Source organism: Equus asinus, chromosome 22, assembly GCF_041296235.1.
Source record: "Equus asinus isolate D_3611 breed Donkey chromosome 22, EquAss-T2T_v2, whole genome shotgun sequence".
Lineage (NCBI taxonomy): Eukaryota > Metazoa > Chordata > Mammalia > Perissodactyla > Equidae > Equus > Equus asinus.
Genome location: NC_091811.1, coordinates 24,596,636 through 24,617,970, shown reverse-complemented (window position 1 = coordinate 24,617,970; position 21,335 = coordinate 24,596,636). Strand labels below are relative to the sequence as shown.

The window sequence follows — 21,335 nt, the reverse complement described above, 5'->3', positions numbered from 1 at the left end:
TCTGTGAAGCCAGTTAGAAGAAGGACCCTGGAATCTTAAAAGGAAGTGTCCGGAGGGCAATAAGCAAGAACTGGAATCACTGGACTCCCAGGTCTCTGCCCCAGGCAAGTCCCTCCCAGGTATTGGCTGAGTTGCTCTGTCTCACTTTCTTAATTCTCTCAGGCAGAAGAGGTCACCGAGGGTGGGGCTATGGCCAATGGATTGTGTTCTCAACATTCTGGAGAAGGGACAGTGGTAGCAGAAAGAGCAGAAGAGGAGTTTCCACTGCAAATTGACTACGATTGACTATCCCATTCTCTTTCTAGAGTGGAAGGGACATGGGAGCCAGGTAACCAGGGCGTCCCTGGCTTCATCAGTACCTTCATCCCCTCAGCAGCACAGCCACCAACTTGGGGAAGAAAATCAAGATTTTGGACAAAAAGGGGTAAGTCTAGGAGATGATAAATTCGATGGGCTTTTGGAGATTTTTGTGGGATTCCTAAATGTTTATATGGAGAGGCCTTCCTTCTTTTACCGTGGGACAATATACACAACACAAATTTTACCATTATGACCATTTTTAAGTGTACAATTCAGTGGAGAGATCTTTTTTGATGACTTCAGTTCTCTCCCTATGCTGATGTAGATTGTGTACTCCCTCATATAAAGTTCCTGATGGTTCTGCAGGGTCAGATGGCAGGATCCCATGGGTTAAGCTAGGTTTGGCTCTTGCAATAGGAGAACATCCCAAAATACCAGAAATAGGACAGGAAATTATTCAGCGGTCATTTCTCCTTGATATGGGTGAGATCCCATTTGCAGCTGTGTTCCTTTAATTTTTATCTCTGCCTTGGCCCTAAAAACTTGCCTAGACCTGTGGCTTGCCCTTGAGCCTGCTTTCTTTTGTTATACTCTATTTTTGTCCTCTGCTGACTCCTGGCTTATTCTGACTGTGAAAAACCTATTTTTCCTGGGATCTGACTTGTCTGCCCCTTCAGCGGTCCTGTGTAGCTTATTTGTCAGATATGACTGACAGCTTCTGCTTTCTACCTGAGCTCCAGTCCCACATCCCTAACTGCCTACTGGTCACTTCCTCCGGAATGTGCCAGTCATTGTTCTGCCAAACAGATTGCAACATGTCCCAAAACAACCTTCATTTTTTCCCCCACAAACCAGCTGCTCTCATAACCTCTCAGGCCCCGTCAATAGTACATTAAGTCATTTAGACAAGAGGTAAAGTCCTCTTTGATTCAATCTCCTTTCATTGCCCTCAGCCATTCATTCCCAGGAACAATCAGATTTTCCTTCAAACATTGATCATTGTCGCTGTCCTTCCTTCCCCCCCTCCTGAGCCCATTTTTGGGTCCTTACCACCTCTAACATCATCTAGTGCTTGTGTCCACTCTTTCCCTGAGTCAGCTTCCTGTGCGAGACCTAGAGCTGTCTTCATTAATCGTGTCATGTCTGTTCAAAACCCTGAAGTTCTTCCCTTTTCCTATCGTCTAGGCTTCTTGCCCTTAATAGGCTGTTAAAGTTTCCCCCCATTGGATCCCATTCTAGACAGCCCTTCATTCAGGCAGCTATCTTGTAATGGAAAGTTTAATGGACTTGGAATTAGTGGACCTGCTTTCAAATCCCAGCTCTGTACTCAGCAGAACCACCCTGGGCAATTCACTGACTCTGGCTCCCCATTTGCAAAATGGAAATAATAATGCCTAAGCCACATGGAATTTTATGAGGATTTAATGAGATAATATGTGTGGAGACAGGTTGGCATTGTGCTCAGAACCCCCACTGGAGCTGACTCCTTTGGTTCAAATCCAGGCTTTTCCACTCAATAACTGTGTGACCTGGAGTAAGTTCCTTAACCTCTCTGGAATTCATCTTTTTCATCTGTAAACTGTAGATACCAACAGTGCATACCTCATAGGTCTGTAGTGACGATATGTAAAGTGCTTGACACAGTGCCTGGCACATCGTAAGCTTTAACAGGTATAAGCTATTATTATTATGTGTAAGAGGCCTAGTACAGTGCTTGACACCAATCAGTACCTAAGAAATGTTTGCTAAGTTTGTTGATGAATTCGTCTTATCCATATGAGCTCATGTCCCACTAATTCTTGCTATGCATATTCTTATGCCACCCTTCCTCCAGACAGGCTGAGCGTCTTGGCTTTCCATGGACACGTCTTCCACTTTTCTTGTCTTTGGTTATGGTATTTCTCTTTTCTAGAATGTCATAACTTATCTTCCCTGCCTATCCAATTCTTCCCATTCTCTAAAGTATATTCTAAACCCTACCTCCATGAAACTTTCCCTCATTACTTCCCTACTTACTGATTTCTCACTTTTCTGAACCAGTTTCCCTCGATTTAGTATCAGGTACACTTAGATACTGCTTCCTGTGTATTTGTTTTGTGTCTTCAATTAGTTTGGGAAATATTCCTCAGTCTAGCATTGTTTCAGAATATACAGTAAATATAGTGGATATTTAACCTGCTAGACTACTTTATCAACTCCGACTATCTCTTAGGATTGTAGTCCCAGATTATATTTAGGGTGGAATTTGGAGAAAGGGACACATACTTGTCTGAGGGTAAGGAAGGATCTAAAATTCTGAAACAATTTTTCAGACTTCGAGTCTCTTATCAAGAGAGTGGCACATGGGGGTGGGCAGATGAGGGGACATTGGGGTAAAGGGACACGGTCCTTTGGCCTCTGGGCCAAAGTGTTGGAGTAATGCTTAAGTAGAGGGTCTCCACGGGTGAGGGGCTCGAAGCATACCATAGCTGACACAGACAGGAAAGTGTCCCCATTCAAATACGATTCTTGCTGTGACAGGTTTTGCCTTTAACTAGTTTCTCAAGCTGCTTACACTTTTACACAACATTTGCCCTATTGAGAAACTGGTTTTGCATGAAACGTCCCATGGCTTGAAGCAAGTATCCATGACGGTGTTTGCATACCATTGGGGTTTTACCCCTCCCATATGTGCCAATAAAGATGAAGTGGCATTCAGATGACGTGATATGAAGGACACCACTGCAGCCTCCAAAACTGAGAATGTTTGAACTATGTGAAAGGTTCATACCGGGATTTCACAATTACAGAGAAGGCCAAGAAAGACTAGTCCAGAATGCAAGGTAAAGAACTTTGTCTTTGCCCCAGTTCTCACGAAGCCTTCTCTGAGTACTGCAGCCTACGTTGGTCTCCCCTGTCTCTGGACTCCTGTAGCACATATTGTCCAGACTACACACTTCAGTCCTGCATTATACACTGCCTTCTAAAAATTGCTTTATGTGTTAGTTGTGGCCCCCCAGCTAGTTGTAAGTTCCCTGAGAACACAGACCGTCTCTTATACTTCTTCGTGGTCCCTCTGGAGCTCTCAGTACTATTTAACTGAGTGTTGGGCACAATAAGATTCTCAACAATAGGGCTGGCATGGTGGTGCAGTGGTTAAGTGCACACGTTCTGCTTCAGCGGCCCAGGGTTCGCCGGTTTGGATCCCGGGTGCGGACATGGCACCGTTTGGCAAGCTATGCTGTGGTAGATGTCCCACATAGAAAGTAGAGGAAGATAGGCATGGATGTTAGCTCAGGGCCAGTCTTCCTGAGCAAAAAGAGGAGGATTGGCAGGTTAGCTCAGGGCTAATCTTCTTCAAAAAAGAAAAAAAAATTAAAGATTCTCAACAATAAGTGTTGATGGATTTATTTCTGGAAATGTGAATTCATGAAAAGTGGTTTCACAAAGGAGAATTAGAAGACCTGTTTCCTTTTAAAGTGCTGGGCACTGGGAATGCCATCATCATTTGTGGTGTTGTCAGCTGCAGCAGCCTCGTTTCACAGGTCAGGAAGTCAAGACAGTACTGGTAGGACACAGGGTCCCAGTGCCTCCTCACTTAGGAGAGAAAGATGTTCTGTCCAGTGCCTGGACCTCTTCCCGATTCCTCTTTCCCCTCCCAACCACGAGGGCCATACGGTGAGAGCTGTGAGGGGCATCAGAGATTATGTGACTCACCTCCCTTATTTTGTAGTTGAGGAAACTTGTGGCTCAAGGAAGAGCAGTTGAGGGCGGTGGAAAGAGGAGGTATAGACTTTGGAGTCAGGTAGAGTTGGACTCTACTCCCAGTGCTGCCACTTCTTACCTGTGTGATTGTGGGAGAGTCTCTTTATGTCTGGGAGCCTCAATTTCCTCACCTTTAAAGTGGAGATAACAATGCCTATCTAGTGGGGTTGTTGTGAGGATTAAGTGAGATAATGTATGCAAATATAGGGTTGACAATAAGCCTCCTCTCCTTTCCTTTTCTTGAGGGTCCTGCCCAAAATCATAAAACAATTTAGTGCTAACCTCTCCTGTTTTTCAAGCTAAATAATTCTTTCAATGGCATACTAAGACTAGTCTCCTACCCACTAGAAAATTAGGATCAACTATTAAAAAAATTTGTCATTACCTTAACTGGGGATTTGAATCCATTTATTTTGAGCACATTTATATGTCTCAGAAATAAAAGAACTTAAAAGACAGGAATTCTGAATTTCAGAGTGAAATTTAAAGATATTGAGGTTTTACCCATTTCCAACTACAGTGTTTAAACTCCTGGTACTCCTAAAATAGTACTGATGGCCTTTTACCCCTTAAAAAAAAAAAATTCTGGTCTCTGACATATTTACATGCTGCCTTGCAACCTGATATTTTTCACCTGTCTTTCTTAAGACATATCCTGTTGTTCATTAATCATCAGCTGAGCTAAAATGAAAACAATGCTGTTGAGGTTTTTTTAAAGAAATAAGAAATGTATTGGTAATGACCATGGTGGACTTGTGGGGTGGTTTAGTCTTAGAAATAAAATGAACATTATATCACTTATAAAAATTAATGTTTAATGATAAACCTTTCTTTCCCATGCTGGAGAAGATTTACCGGGACCATTATTTCTTTTAAAAATTTTAGTTAGTTAATATTGAATGTGTTTGGCTGCAAATATATCTCTAAGCACGGAGCAGAATCAGGATTAGACCAGAAGAAAAGTCCTACCATGGAATACTTCTTAGTCAGGACTATTAGAATTGTCAAATTATGATTGATGGTTTATCACCTGGTGAAGCAGTTAGGTCCGACAGTGCAGAGGGATAAAGCAGGGGCAAACTGGAAGTTTTCTTTTGGAAGGTGTGGTCTTCAGAATAATGGTCCTCAAAGTCCTTGTCCTAACCCTCAGAACCTGTGAAGATTAGGCTACATGGCAAAGGGGGGTTAAAGTTAGTTGCTAATTAGCAGACCTTAACCAAGGGGATTAGTCTGGATTATCCAGGTGGGTCCAATGTAGTCACGAGGGTCCTGAATAGGGGAAGAGGGGGGCAGAGGAGGACCAGAGAGAGGGTTGGTGATGTGAGAAGAACTCAACCCACTGTTGCTGGCTTTGAAGATGGAAGAAGCGGCCATGAGCCAATGAATGCAAGGCAGTCTCTAGAAGCTGGAAAGGGCAAGGAAATGGATTTTCCTTAGAGTCTCCAGAGGGGATGCACCTTGCTGACCCCTTGACTGTAGCCCACTGAGACTCATCTTAGACATCTGAATTCCAGAATTATAAGATAATAAATCTGTGTTATTTTCAGCCACTAAATTTGTGGTAATTTGTTTATAGCAGCAACAGAAAACTAGTACAGAGGGTCTCTCCAAACAAAGGCTGACAGACCGTCTTGCCCCAAAGACACTGCCTGGCATCTGGGATTTCATATCATCATGGGCAACAAAGTCCCCAAAGAGACTGAGACATAGGGAGAGGCTGAAGACCACTGTCAAGGGGCAAAGTGATCAGGAGTTAGTAGAGAGTGCTTCCCATGTTCAGCACCATAAACGATGGAGAAGAAAGATACATATAACTCATAACCTCCAGGAGAGAAAGGATTAATAGCCATACTTGGTATTTACATCACATCTTATATTTATCAAGGGTTTCACTTAAATAGTTTCATTTAATCCTCCCATCAGCCCTGTGAGGCGAAATTTTTATTATTCCATTTTGTAAACAAGAAAACTGAAGCTTAGTGAGTTAATTTTCCTGAAATTAGACAATAGTAAGTGGAAGAGTTGGGATTCAGACAGATGTGTTTCAAAACCTGGGCACTTCACTGTTCTCATATCTGTCCTGCCTGGAGAGCCACTCAGCCCAGAAGTCAGCACAGCAGAGGCTGCTCATTAGTTAGGGTGATGTCTACGAATAAATGGAGGTGGTGGGGAGGTGGTGGGGAGAAGTGCAGATAATACTTTGCAGTGAGTATCCACTCTCCATATGTCTGCTTCTTGTGAATGTGGAGTCTTCCTAGAACGTACCTATTGTCCAAAACATCACTGGCCTGTGATGGCTTCTTGGTGAACAGTTTTAATTGACTGTTTACCATGAACCCAAATTTGACATGTCTAAAATACAGCTCAACCCCACCTCCCCCACCTCAGTCAGACCTCCACCCTGACTTTCCAATTTCTTTTCAGAATTTTATTATTAACCCAGTCATCTAGATTCAACAGCTGTAAAAACAATAATAGCTAACACTTACGGAGAGTACATTCCAGCTATTGTGCTAAACGTTTAAGACGTCATCCATTTAATCCTCCCAACAACCCTACGAGGAAGGTACAATTATTAACCCCATTTTATAGAGGAGGAAATTGAAGCTTATGTAAATTGCCAAAGGTGACACCTTGGCATTATCCTTCATAACTCATCTCCTTCACCCTCCGTACCTCATGAATCACCAAGTCCTCTCAATTCTCCCTCTGTACTATTTCTCGCATTTGTTGCCTTCTTTCCCTGACCACTGCCACTGTATCCATCTTGGCCCTTTTTGACTTATGCCTGAATTGTTGCCACAGCCCAATATGGTCTCTCTTGTTCCATGACCCCCTTCCTTCAATCTTCCTAATATGCTTTGGTCAGACTAAGCTGCCTAAAAGCCCACTTTTATCCCATCCATTGCCAAGTTCAAACCTTTAAACTAGAGAAGATATAGCCAAATGTCCCCAGAGGTTATCCTTCGACAATGTGATAGTAGCAATATTTTTTGAAAAATTAAAAACTTCATTATTTAAAGGAAAAAAATGTTACAACTATAGGTTGAAATTATAAGACAAGATACATAATAAAGATAAGTAAACATGTACCCTATAACTGTGTAGCTCAAAGTTCATTTGTTCCAGCATTGAGGAGCTCTCACTGGTCATTAGACCATCCCAAATACACAATTCCATCTTTTAGAGACAAACCTTTGCATAAAAAAAAGAGTTATGGGGGCCAACCCTGTGGCCTAGTGGTTAAGTTTGGCATGCTCTGCTTCAGCAGCCCAGGTTTGGTTCCTGGGTGTGGACATCCACTACTTGTTAGTGGCCATGCTGTGGTGGCGACCCACATACAAAATAGAGGAAGATTGGCATGTACATCAGCTCAGGGTGAATCTTCCTCAAGCGAAAAAAGAGGAAGACTTGCAACAGATGTTAGCTCAGGGCCAATCTTCTTTAGAAAAAAACCAAAAAACAGTTATGTAAATGTGCTTAGTGTTTTCCATCTATTTATAAACTTCATTATTTGTATTAAAATAGTAAATATACATAGTAAAAGAAAAATTGAATCAAAATACCACCAAAGGATATAACAATAAAAAAATTTTCTCTCTCTCCCAAGGGTAACCACCAAATAAAGTGATTTGTATTTTCTTCTTTGCACTTTACACTTTTCTGTAATTTACAGACTTGCAGCACATATATTGCTTTATAATAGAAAATAAGGCCAATAGAGGATAATTTTTAAAAGGAACCAAATTTTCCATCATTCTTTGCTACTTATAATATAAAAGCTAAATTCTTTGGTTAAGGCCCTATGTAATCTGGCCCCAAACTGCTTTCTAGGCTTATTATATACTATTCAATACAAATGTTCTGCTTCAGTTAAACACTTTTCCCCTGCTGTGTGTTTTCTCTTCCTGGAATGAACTTCACCATTCTCTTTTAATATCCCAATTCAATCTATTGTTCAAGATCTAAGTCAGTTCTCCATACAGCCTTTCCTAAAAAAGGAAGGAATCTGTATGTAGTGAGCATTTACCGTGTGGGCTACGTACTGCATTGGGGGCTTTACATGGTATTCATTTGAACCTCACAACAGCTCTGGAGCCTTGGTATTAATTACCTTCATTTTACAGAGGTGCAAACTCAGTTTCCCTCAAGTCACTCAGCCAGTATTGGCAGAGCTGGAATTTGTAGCTGGCTGACTGTTCTGCCCCAGCTCAGCGAGCTCTCTCTCATTTTTTCCAACTTTTGTAGCACATATCTGAGTGGGTTTGACTAATCATCAACAGAAGCACGTTCTAAGATAGAAGCATTGCCTAAAATATTATTTTGAATACTTACATTGTGTATTTTTGATTATCTTTTCAACAAAATGTCCTGTGGGAAAACTCGGGTTTGAGTTCTAACTTGTGATTTCCTAGCTATGTGTCTTTGCATCAACTCCTTAACCTTTTTCAGCCTCAATTTCTTCCACTGTAAAATAGGAAAGATAATAATAATACTTAACTCTTAAGGTTGTCATGAGAGTTAAAAACCCAGTATACAGCTTGTACAAAAGAGCTGAGAGTTGTGTATTTCACTTAACATGGCAATATCAGTTTATTTTCAAATTCCATTTAATTTCTAGTTTCTTTATAGTAGTGGTTTAAGGTATTCCTAAAACTCAGTGACCCAAAGAGGACTAGAGCTTTTTCTTCAGCACATTAAGAAACTGACTATACATAAATTTAAAAAGTACTTTTGAATCAAAATAGTATTTTGCTATTTGGTCAGAATATCCTATCTCGCTGTTTAACCAACATTGAACAACAGGTTCAGTTACTGGTTAGAGACTGTTTCTGAAGGTAAATGTTTACATTTATAAACATGAATGTTGTTATTGAATGTTGTCATTGTTAGTCCAAAAAGCCACTGCAAATTTTAAAACTGAGCTCATTGAGACCTCTATTTACTTGGAAAATGGAAAAACCATTTAAAAATCACTGGCCTTCAAAAACAGACACCATTTTTTTTCATGTTCTTTATGTCAGTGAGAAAAGGACATCACTGTATTCATTCCAATTATTTTCCTCCAGGGTCACATGAAAAGAAGCAAAATTCACAAACATTTTTTAGGCTTTTATTTACTTACTTTCCCCCTGTACTACCACCATCATTTTTTTTTTTCTGGTTATAAAAGAATTTTTCAGCCTTTTGAAAGATAAATTTATCTGATCTTAGCAATGATAATTCTTTTATTCTTAAAATTTTATTTCACAGTTATTAAAAGACTTGTTGAAACAATCTTGACAAAAACACCAAATGTGTGTTCTACATAATACTGAAAATAAAGTTTGGAGTGTAGATAGCAAAGTCCAACTGCCACTTTTCTGAGATTGAAATTGAGAAATTCTCATTTCTCAGGTACTTTTCTAATACTTGTTTGTTACGAATTGTTTGGTTAAAACAAAACAAACAAACAGTTTGGTTATCTGGTCATCAGGATCTTTGTAGGGTTTGAATGTCCTATATCTGTCTGTAGCTAGGTATTAGCCTTCCTTTCTCCTTCTCTTTACAGTCAGGCTTCTTGAGTAGTTTCTATTCCACTGTTTCCCTTGTCTTCTATCTCATTCCCTTTTCAGTTCACCACAATCTTGCGTCTGCAAGATTGTCTTGGTCAAACCACCTTCTCCACGAGCACTTTATTGCTAAATCAAAGAAAGACTTTGTAGACTTTATCTTACGGGGCTTCTCTGAGCATTAACTCACTGGAAACACAGCCCTTCCTTGCTGGAAACTCTCTTTTCTTGGCCTTCTGTAACTGCCATGTCCACTGCTTTTCTTTCTTCTTTTCTAGTTTCTCCTTCTCAGCCTCCCTCTGAGCATCTCTTGGGCTGCCTCTTCCTTAAACATCAGTATTCCCTTGATTCCCAGCACCTTTTTTTCTTCCACTCTTCGTGCATGATCTCATCCACTGGCCAGGACTGCAACTAAATATGGCTAATGAATCCCAAATTTTTACCTCTTGCCCAGACATGGCCTCTGAGCTTTAGACCCATAAATGCAAGAGTCTATTCCTCTTGAGGCTCCGTAGGCACCTTGAACTCAACATGCTTAAAATTCGACTTCTTATCTTTCTGCTCACCGTATTAAGCAGCACCACCATCCAACCATTTGCTCGAGTCAGAAACCTAGGGGAGATCCGTGACACTGCCTTTCCCCTTAACAGCTCAGATTTAACTGGTCATCAGGCCCTTTTGATTCTAGTTTTTTAATATCTCGTGAATCTGTCTTCTCTCCATTTACATTTAATTCTCTAAGTTGTATAAGTGTCTCCTATCTTGCATTATGCCCTCCCCACCGAACCATTCTTTACAAAGCAAAATGTAGATCTGTTCCTGTCATTTCTCCTGCTTAAAATCTTTCAGTGGCTCCCCCGTTGCTTACCTGGATGAAGTCCGAGAGCTTCAGCATAGCTTATAAGGCCTCTACGATCTTGATTCGGCTTAGATGTGTAGTGCACGTTATTCAGATCCCAGCTCTTCCATTTACGGTGCGACCTTGAGCAAGTTAACTGTAAAATGGAGGTAATAAGAGTTGTGAGGATTAAATGAGGTAGTTTTCAATAAGTGTTAGCTATAATTGTAAATTATGATTAACATCTTTATTTATATGTCTTTGGGAAATAGTATTATCATTTCCTTAAGAAAAATTCTTAAAGTGGAATTGCTGGGGATGCATTTTTAAAAACTTTTCAAAATATTGCCAAACTGTCCTGCAGAATAGTTACATCGATTGACACTCCCACTGGTGGTACTGAAAAGGCCTGTTTCTCCATACTCTTGACCCAATCCTGGGATTACCCATTTCTAAAGTCTTTGACAAGTTGATAAGTGAAAAATCATCTAGTTTTTACAACTTCTTGTGTCTATTTACATATTTGCCACAGAAAGATCAGATATGCACTGATAACACAGTGTTATTGCTATTTATTCTTGCTTGGTTGTACGTCTTAATTTGACATTGAGGTTTTTCCTCTCTTTCAGAGCTAGGATTTTAGGTTTTTGAACCCCTTTACCTTCCTCTTTCCTTCCATTTCCATAGGAATGAGCATGCATGTGTTAATTTAATTGAATGAAATGGAACACCTAATCCTATTAGAACTTTAAGCACTATATTTGGTCCAGTATCTTTGTAAACCTTTAAATGAGGAGCACAGAGCGCTGTACTGAGAGTTGGGAGAGCTGTTTCTAATCCCAGTTTCATCCCTTACTAGCTGTGCATCCTTGGGCAAGCCACTTAACCTCTCTGGACCTTCACTTTCTTATATGTAAAGTGAATGGAATGGTATCAGATAATGTCTTAGGTATCGTCTGGTTCTCACATTACATACGTAAAATTTTTCTTCCATGAAGTTCCTTTGAAGGCAAACTCTTGGCATATTCCCCCCTACTCTGTCACAAATACTGCTCTCCTCCAACATAGTGTCACCTCTTTGAGGCAGAACTAGCTTCTTTCCAGCACCGTGATTTGTTTTACAGTGCCATGAGCCCTAGGACAGTAGCAGCAACTACCATCCAAAAAGCACAGCCAAGACAAATGTAAAGTAGGTCTTTGTTTTGTGTGTGTGTGAGAAAATCTTTTGAAAATGTGTTAAAAGCTAGGGACCCACTCACAGAAAATCACACATAGGCATATACACACAAAATTTTAGGGGGCTCCTAGACCCTCTGAAGCCCATCCATGACTCTCTAGGAATCCATGAATCCTAGGCTAAGAACACTTGATTTGGGGACATTAAAGTGATCCCTGGAGAATAAATTATCAAAAATGCTTTTTTCCTAATGGAAAAGGGAGCTGCTAAGATAAATATTTATAGAAAATTATTAAAACTCTCTTTTCAAAGCCAAACTTACAAATATCCTCTTCATAATCAGATCATGTACTGACCTGCTTAAATCTTTTAGAATAGAACGCAAACTCCTTACTGTGCATTTTAAGGTCCTACATTGTCTGGCTCCTGCTGCCCTCGTGTTAGACTTTGGAGCCCCACTGGCCTCCCCTCTGCTCTGGGAACACACCAACTCTCTACAAGTCACTTGGCCATCCTGCAGGCCTCACATCAAATGTCCCCGTGTATAGTTGGTCCTGTCACAGTCCTGGCCATTGATTTTATTTGCATATTGTCTTCTCTACCTACTAGAATGTTAGCTCCATGAGGGAGTGGCCTCCGTCTCTTATTTACAATGGTATTCTCAGAGCTAGGCACAGGCACATACTGGTAGGAGGCACTCAATTAGCAATCATTGAATGAATGATTAGACTTCAGCGAGGGATGGATTAAAACCTTAAGAAGCTCTCAGAACCAACGATTATGGCATTCCTCCTTCATATTTAATTCTAACTAAAAATTTTGGTGCTTCTCCCCCATATTTAACTTAACTAGAAACAATACTAAACCATACAATTAGACGTACTGAAATGAAAACAGTTTCTTTCTAGATTATCTGATTGTAAGACCCTGGAGCCCCTGCTTTGCTGGTGCCCTAAGTGTGTGAGCTCTTTGCCCCTGCAGAATCTAGCACTCACTCACTCCTTTAAACGTGCTGGAAGTAGTTTTAGGCTAAGCTTGCCTATGCCCACAAAAAACCTTGCTGGGATTTTGATAGGAATTGGGTTAAATCTATAGATCAATTTGGGAAGAAGTGGCATATTTATTATATCGGTTCTTCCAATCCATGAATGTAGTAAGTCGCTCCAATTATTTAGGTCTTCTTTAATTTCTTTCATCAGCATCTTATAATTTTCAGCATATAGATCCTGAGCATGGTTTGTTACATTTACACCTAAATATTTCATATTCTTTGGAGCAACTGTAGTGGTATTTATCGTGTTTTTCATTTGTTTCCACGTGTTTGTTGTTAGCGTAAAGAGAAGCTCTTTTAGTAGAACAAGGAGAAATGGACTCTTTAGTGAAGTTTACTTGTTCAATGTTAGTTGCTGGACTAGTAACAAGCTATTTACCCTAATGTTCAAGTATATCCATAATGTGCCTCTAAATCTCTTAAATTTAGCCTAATTCTTAATTGATACCACTAATCTCTACTACTATTAGAAGGGTCTACTGGTCCCTCACCTGAATACAGCTTATTCATTCCACTTTCCTGTCTTTGCTCATGGCATTCCCCTTCTAGAATAGTTTCCCGAAACTACACCTTAACTATTCTTCAAGGATGAGGTCAAAGGTCCTCAGAAGCTACCTTCCCTGACAACCCCAGCCTACAATGCTCCTGGTCTCTGCTCGACTCTTTTCACCAGTATTGTATGCCACTCAATCATTAACTTAGTTTTTAATTAGTTTTAATCTATGTCTTGTTTCCCTAATTAGATTATATACACTGGGAGGCTCCCATAATAGCTATCATAGCACCACATACATGGAAGACACTCCAATTTAATTGTATAAATGAAGAAAGGGGAGAGAGGTGTCAAGATGTGTCCGTTAAAGTGAGGAAGCTGCAGCGTGGAAAGGGTACTCCATAAATTCTCTGGGAGTCTCTCCTCCAGGCAAGATCCATGCTCTCCACCTCTAGGAGAAGGGTTCTCTCTCTTTCCCCTCCAGCCCCCAAATCCCACCTCCTCCAACTAAGCAGATTTGAGATGCAGATCCTTTGCAACTACGCCTTAGAAATTGTTCTAAGAACACCAGGTCTACGGTTAGCAGATTTTCAGAGGTTTATTAAAGAGCACAGGAAATCTCACTGAAGCTGCAGTAACATCCCTGGCCACCAGAGGACAGGGACCAAGGGTAGAGAGGGGTTCCTCAGCAGAAGTCTTAAAGAGGTTAAAGGCAGACGCCGAGCATCGGCCGGCATCCAGGGCCTTCAGACGGCGTTTACTAAGCGCTCAACGGCCTCCCTTCTCCAGGTGGGCTCCTTCTCCTCCTCCAAAAGATTGCTCAGAAGTTCCCAGAGGCTTACCCCAATACTAACCTTAAACGATTATCAATACTAACGAACGCATTTGAGTTGCGGGATTTAAAGGTAGAAAAGGAGTATGGGGGTGTTTTCATCTTTCTAACCCACCCCAAACCTGCTTCTTGCCAATTAAAAAAAAGTTCCTCAGGCGGTGTCCAAATGGACATTCCGCAACAAAGATGCCTGTAGGGACCAATGTCCCAAATCCAGGACCTTACAAATGGAATCGTTTAGGAGCCAGATGATTCCTACACATAAATCCAGGCTCACGGAGCAGTCCACTCGCAGTGTGCTTTTCCGTCATTAATCACATCTTTGTTATGTGATATCCATGTGAGTACTTCTCAGTAGAAGCAGCTTCATGCTTAAATGCTCAAAGAACACTAGGATAAAGCTCCGATTGTCCTATTCAGTGATTCCGAGTCCTGGTTTGTCACCACCTCAGGTCTCCAGGTTTCCAAAGTGTGTAATGTAGTCTCCAAAGCAAGCTGTTTTAATGAATCCAAATAAAAACCGCACGAAGTGTGTGGCGTTACATCAACAGGGTCTTGCACCTCTCAAGAGGCACTGAACCTCTGGTCCGATTTAAAGATGATTCTGTGCTGCCCGAAGTAGAAAACATTTTTAAAGAGAATTTTAGGCTGCCCCTACTCGTTAAACTCGTAAGCATAACTAAGTAAATATATGCAGAGTGAAATAATGAAAGTTAGGAACATTCAAGTGGGGGCTTTCGACGACAAACACATCCAGATGGCCGAATGCCTGACAGCACTGGTGTGATTTTCTTGAAGTACCTGTAACCTCTCTTTCCTAACAGACGGCCGTGCCCTGCATTTGGGATTCGTCAGACGGTTTCAAGAGCGCTTGTAATTCTCTCAAATCATTGTTTGCGTTTCTGCGCGCTGGGGAGGCAGATGGAAGCAGCCCAAGGAGGAGGCGCAGGCTGTGCATCTCGGGCCGGGGGACCCTGAAATACCTGTCGGGGCGCAGCGCTGCCGGCGCGCGGCCGCGGCGCGGACCCGGCCCGGGGGTCGGGGCCGGGAGCCGGGGGCGGCGGCGGCGGGCGCGGAAGGGGAGGCCGCGGGGCCGCCTCCTCGGGCCGCGCCGGCTCCTCCCAGCGGCGCCTGCGGAACCTGCCTCGGAGCCGCCGAACCCTGGAGCGGAACGTGCCCCGACCCCTCCCCGAGCGGCGCGGCCGAGGCGCGGAGGCGCGCGCGGGGCTCGGCGGCCGCGGCCCCGCCCGGCGCCCAGCGCCCTGCCCTCGCCTGTCTCCTCCTTTCCCCCGGGCTCCGCTGAGTTCATTCACTGGGATTGGTTTCAAGTGACGCCATCTCTTTATTTTTAAACCAATGACCTCATCCGCGCTTGAAGTTTCCTGACCAGCGACTCTTTCTCTTTCCCCCCAACCCCCCACCCCACCCCCCCGCCTTTCCCCCTCTTTCTGCGTATCCCTGTTTGGGGGGCTTTCACCAGTTTTTCAACGATTATTATCACCTCTGCCTCCCCCCTCCGCCTGCCCCACGCGGCCCCCCACCTTCACCTCCCCAGTTCTTCACCGCTTTCAGCATTGTTTTTTCAAGGCTGATGGGGGGGTAGTGGAAGAGAAAGAGTGAAGAAAAGTGGCAAACGTCTCTTCTCTGCCTAAGCCTCCCGCCCCCACCCGCCTCGCAGAGACGGAGAAGATAATATAGTGAAAAGAAGAGGCGGCGGAGGAGAGCGCGACGGGACGGGCGCGGGCGCGAGCGCAGCCTCCCTCCCGGCTCCGCGGCGGCGGCGCCTCGCCAGTCCGGGAGGCGCGGGGCCCAGGGGAGACGCCGTGACAACGCTCGTTTCCCCCAGACGGAGTCGGGAGGTCGGCAGCCCCCCAAGTAAGTGGCCTGCGGCCGGCCGCGCGCAGCCTGCAGGCGGGAGGGTGCGGGGCTCTCGGCGCCCGCCCGCGCCGGCAGCATGGACGCTCCGCGGCGCGCCCGCCTCGGGGTGCCCGGCGCCGCGCGCTGCGCCGCCGCCTCCGCCGGCCCCGGCGGCCGGGGCCCCTCTGCGGAAGGCGGGCTGCGGCCCCCCGCGGCCGCACGGGCGTTGGAGGCGGGGGTGTAGGCCTCGCTGGGGGCCGGCCCGCGCGGGGTCTCGGTGCGTGCGCCCCCGGCCGCGCCGCGGCGAGGGGGGCCCGGCGGCCGCTTCCCGCCGCGGGGCGCGCTCCCTTCGCGGCCGAAGCTGCTCCCTTCCAGGCGCGGCTGTTACCCAACACGCCTGCCAAGTGGGGCCCCGGCCTGACTGTTCCCATTATCCCCAGTTCGCCTTTGGTGTGAGCAGCGAGGCCACCTGGGTGGTGACGGTGCTGCTTTCTTAAACCAAACCAGCCAACCAAAAACTCAGTTGGCATGCTGGGGCCCGGGGCATGATGTTGGGGGCCCCGGTGCGCCGGTGACTTCTTTATTTACACCAGCCGTGCAACGTGAGAAATAAAAAAGCCCAGGGAGACAACCGAGGCTCTGTTTATCATGTGTAGTTTTATGTAATAAAACGCCAGGGAGGAAAATATTTATGCAAACCTGAAGTTTCCAAAGGCTGAGTTTATTTCCTAAAAATCCTGGTAACTAACTTGAGAAAATGCAAGTAGATAGGAAAATGAATGGATAGTGCAAAATCCTAAAGAAGTTTATTAAACGTCAGCTGCAAAGATCCTAAAGTCCTGGGTGTCTCAAATTGTTGGGAGAAAGCACACCTTCTAAGCAGCCTGTGATGAATAAAGTGGAGAGGAAAAACCTGTTGCATAATCTCATTTGCCGTGGGGTTTGCTGTGCCGTCCCCTTGAACCAAGGGGAAGTGAGTTGAGATGCAGGGTTTTTAAAACTCTGTGAAGTTTTTATTTACCCAGTGCTCTGGCTGCCACTTCTGCTTTAAAAGATTATAAGTAAATACTCTGCTCTTAAAAGTGAGCCAACCTATCAAACCTGTTTAGAAAATGACCAGGTATGTTTCTTTTCCTTCTTTCCGGTGTGTGTGTGTGAGAAATTTACCATCCGTGACCTTATGACTACTATTTGGGGAACTTAAGACTGTCAGAGAAATACCTCTTTCTACCACTCATTTTATGGGGCTGATTGAGAGTGCACAAAGGTGACAACTGTTTGCTCAGGATTTATACGATTTCGAACTCCATCAAGAAAAGAGATTTTCAAAGTTAAGGTAAATTTTTAAAAGAATTCTTGCCAGTTGAGTTAGTTACTTAAAGTATTTACTTTTCCTTGAGAATCATGGATATTGGTGGACATGCAGCTCGGGAGCAGATCATTGAGGCTTGTGGAGTTCTGTATTGGGTGAAGGCAGCAATCTAGGGAAGTATATTGAAATACTAAGAATTGTGGCTTTATTTTAGATATTTTAGTCCAAATGCGACGAGGCATCGTGAAAGTTGTTTTTTTAAAAAAATAAAGTGGAATTGACTGAGTTTGAGGACTGTGGAAGGTTACTGTTAAAAGTTTTGTGGGTTTTTTTTGGTTAAGATTTAACATCTTCGTAAAAATTTGGGCTAAATAACACCAGCCCACAAGTTGTTTTTTAGGTAAAATCATTTGTATTAATCAAAGTTCCACAAGAGGGAAAAATTAATTATTCTTATTCTGTTGGTAGTATGGTGAATAGCGTATGAAAAAAAGTCGATTCAAGCCCTATAAACCTACATTCAGATGTAAAATAATTGAATAATAAGTAAAAATAGTCATGTAAAATTGAGGATTGGGGGGTCTCTGGCCAGAAGTTTGATGGCAGTAACTGAAAAGGGGGCAAAAGGGAAGATCCTGTTAACCCAGTTCCTTTCCTTTTTCTTATACATTTAAAACCTGTTTGTGGAAGTGAGGCTGAGATCAGGTCTGAGATGGGAGCAGCGTTTAGGCTGGGGTCAGGAGAAGGGCCAGGGTTTATGTGTGAGTTTGTTTTGATGCTGTTTTCTATAAATGCCTGTACTGGGAATTTAATTCCATAGAGGTTTTGGCCTATGGGATTATATATTGATGAAACTGACTCGCCGAGCTGTCCAGTGTTAATGTGTTTCTGTTTTTCAGCCAATCATAATATCCTACTAAATATAATTTGCCAGAATTACCAGTGTAATTTGTCTTAGACATCCAACTTTTCCTGGAGTACTAAAAAAAAAGTGGAGTTTTCTGTCCTATGTTATTTGGAGTAAAAATTTCACTGGATGCTTAATGTTTTTAAAAGGATTTCCATTTTCAAGCAAATGCTACTTTAAACTGAAGAAGTAAATTAATGTAGGTAAGCTGATTTGGATCAGAAATCCTATGAAAAGGGAGGAAACAGGAGAAACAGAAATCAGATTTTCTGACAGATTTCGACAGATTGAAAAAACTTGTTTAAAAAGTTTCATAAGAAAAGCCACAATTGATACTTGATTGGCTCTTTTTAAATTAACTTCATCAAAATTTAAAACTGAGACAGATATCCACCATCATAAAAGAAAATGTTATTAATGTTGGCTTAAGCAAAAACATAATTAAGAGTGTAAATCTTGCCCAAAGCTACATATGATACATTCCAAAGCCAGCTGTCAACTTTTTTCCTGATTTTCTTGTGTTGTGGATAATCTGATATTTTTCTACATTTCATTAGCCCAGATAATCAAGAGTTGAGTATATGAAGGGATGGGATTCACAAAGCTTGGCTAGATTTAAAGAAGTAGGCTCACGCTTTAAGAAGAGGCTGTTTTCGTACGCAGACTGAGAAAGGGAGTTCAAAATTTAATCAAATAAATGAGGGGAGGAAACAGGAGTGGCGCAAAAAGAAGAATCCAAGGCAGATTACCAAGGACAGGTACAAAGAAATAATAAAAGCTTGCCAGGGGTGTGATCAGTAAAGGAGGAAATGGGATACATCTTGCTATGAAAGGAAGAAGGTGTAAAGGGAAAAAATACCCTCTAATAACTCCGCAACAAGAAAGAGGGTAATGAAACTTTACCTCCTCTTTGATTGGGGTTAGATACCTCCTTATAGGTATCACCAAAAAGTCACATGATTTATTATTACATAAAAAATTTAATCTTGCGGGAGAGGAATGGATAAAGTCAATTATGGGCATAAGTTATAATTACATGAGATTGTAAAACTTGAAATTGCCAACGATCAATTTAAAATAGAGGGGGACCCACTGCAATTTCAGTTGAGTTATTGGAAAGGGAGGGATGGGTTATAAAAAGTTAAAACTTAACTAAATTGATTTCTGGATTAACTACAGATATAATCAATCAAGCAAAACATTTATTAGTGGTACACTATTTACATGGACTGAGGTGGATATCAAAAGCTCGGGACATGGGTCCATGCCCTTAACAAGGAGAGAAGGAGTATAAGAATTCTATGGGAGGTATGTACATATGCAAAGATAAACAATTACTGGACAGCTGGGAAGTGCCAAAGTGTGTAAAGGAGAAAGCGATTGGAGGATTGGGGAGGTAATCTTCATAAAGATAATAGAATTTAACCCTGGCCTTAAAGGATGGTTAACGTGTGCATGGAGGAAAGGAAGAGGGGGAGACCATTCATCCAACTCTTCATTCAGCAAATGTATTTGGAGCCCCTACTATGTGCCAGACACAGTTCTCGGAACTGGGCATGCAAAGGAAAGTAAGGTTTTTGCTGTTATGGAACTTACATCTTAGTGGGTGAAGACGGAAGAACAATAAACAAGTAAACACTGCGTGGAAAATTTCATGTCAAATAGTGATGTCTTGTGAAGATAGTACTGCTTAAGGTCAAGGAAATTATGGAGGGCTAGTTACGGTCGCACTTATTCTGTAAATAACCTGTTTTGCCTATGATATCCTGATGAGTGATGTTAATGATAGAACTTTTTAATATTTATTTGCAGTCCAAATCAATTTGAAGTCTACACATTAACTTCATCTTTAACCAATTTTTTAAAAGAAACCTACATAATGTTTTTTAGATTGAAGCCTGCAAGCTTTGAGTTTTTAACTTCTCATTAATTTATCTACAGTTCTTTTGCCGCCATTTGCTAAGAATCTCATATTTTTGCAGTGAGGTTTATATCATTGTTTACAGTGTTCTTAGGTTTGTGATATACTGGGCTGTATACTTAGATTAGATTCTCCATTAGGAACAATAGTCACAATAGTGCTATAAAGTTAAGCTAAATTCCAAGTTTGTTTTGATGGTTCCTCACATGAGAGCACGTACAACAAAAGAGGTACCCACAGTATAAGTAAGCTATTCAGCTTGATGACCAGCTAGGTGAAGCTGGGTAAAGGATGACACCTCTCCAAGGTCTTGTCCACATGTTGCAGGAGGTGAATAGTAAATCTGCACGGCATTGGGCTCTGTGTGCTTAGTTATGTCTCCTTAAAGATCGGTAGGGGAGTTAGTGGTCTCACTGGATATGCTATCTTAAAATTCTATCTTAGAGTTTTTAGTTTTTCTACAGATAGTAGAAACCTGAAGCAAAAGCGTGAAATGGTGAGGTCTGGATTCGTACTCTAGTTATCTGACTGCCAGGTTTTTTTTTGTTATTGAGAGGATGTCCTTTATGATGTTAACCAAAAATTTCTTAGTGCCTATTTCATGTTTTTGGACACATTTATGAAATACTTCTCAAGCATCCTTTAAGAAATATGTTCCCTCCCCTTCTCTACTCTTTCTGTGGTTTTAAACTTAAAAAAATTTATGGGTGAAATTGGGGTAAAGGATTCCAAAAAGGATTTATATTAAGTGTGTGTGTGTCTACGGAACCAAATCTCTCAAAAAATTTTCTATATAGACCCAACCAATTTTCATCTACAATACATTCTGATGTATTTGGGATAAGCCTATGGAAAAGAAAACAATTTTCAGAGGAGGTAGGAAATTCTTTAGTGTTGCATTGATTTCCTTCTAAATGAAATACTTCATTTAGAAAAGAATTGTAGATATAAATGCCAGGGGTCTGTGGTGTGTGTGATAAAAACTAATGTGACATGTATCCTTCAGAAATATTTGGGAGGGACAGTAGAACTCAGATTTGTTTTAGTGTCTTGGTGAAGGGTGGGACAAACTGCAGTCTACAGAAAAAAGATGCACCGTAAATTGAAATGGTATATGGCAAGGTAATTAGTGTTAAATATCTCCATTCTTTCCCTTACAATTAATAGAGAAAGACAGAGAGAGAGCGTTATATGCTACTTATTGTTTGCATTGTATAAATTAAAACAAAAATACAACTCATGTCCTAGGCTTTTGATAAATGTTTGCTGAATAAATTGAATTAAATTTCACAACAGTTACTTTTGACTGTGGTTCCATTATATCTCGAGCTTAGAACACTGTTTTTGAGCT

At 42.0% G+C, this 21,335-nt stretch overlaps 1 protein-coding gene across 13 annotated transcripts in view; it reads left to right on the top strand.

The window, feature by feature from the left end:
• The first annotated feature begins 296 nt into the window (after positions 1–296).
• The window catches only part of DUSP16 (dual specificity phosphatase 16), a 95,067-nt gene continuing 74,028 nt past the window's right edge, over positions 297–21,335 (top strand). For 3 of the 13 annotated variants that reach the window (XM_014834196.3, XM_044775143.2, XM_070494275.1), the window contains exon 1: positions 17,046–17,180. The gene's annotated coding sequence lies outside the window, so the exon portion shown is untranslated. Of the gene's footprint in view, positions 425–15,294; positions 15,863–16,801; positions 16,965–17,045; positions 17,181–19,352; positions 19,372–21,335 lie in introns of those variants that run through there. The other 10 variants (XM_070494276.1, XM_044775141.2, XM_044775144.2 and 7 more) reach the window with 8 other exon arrangements.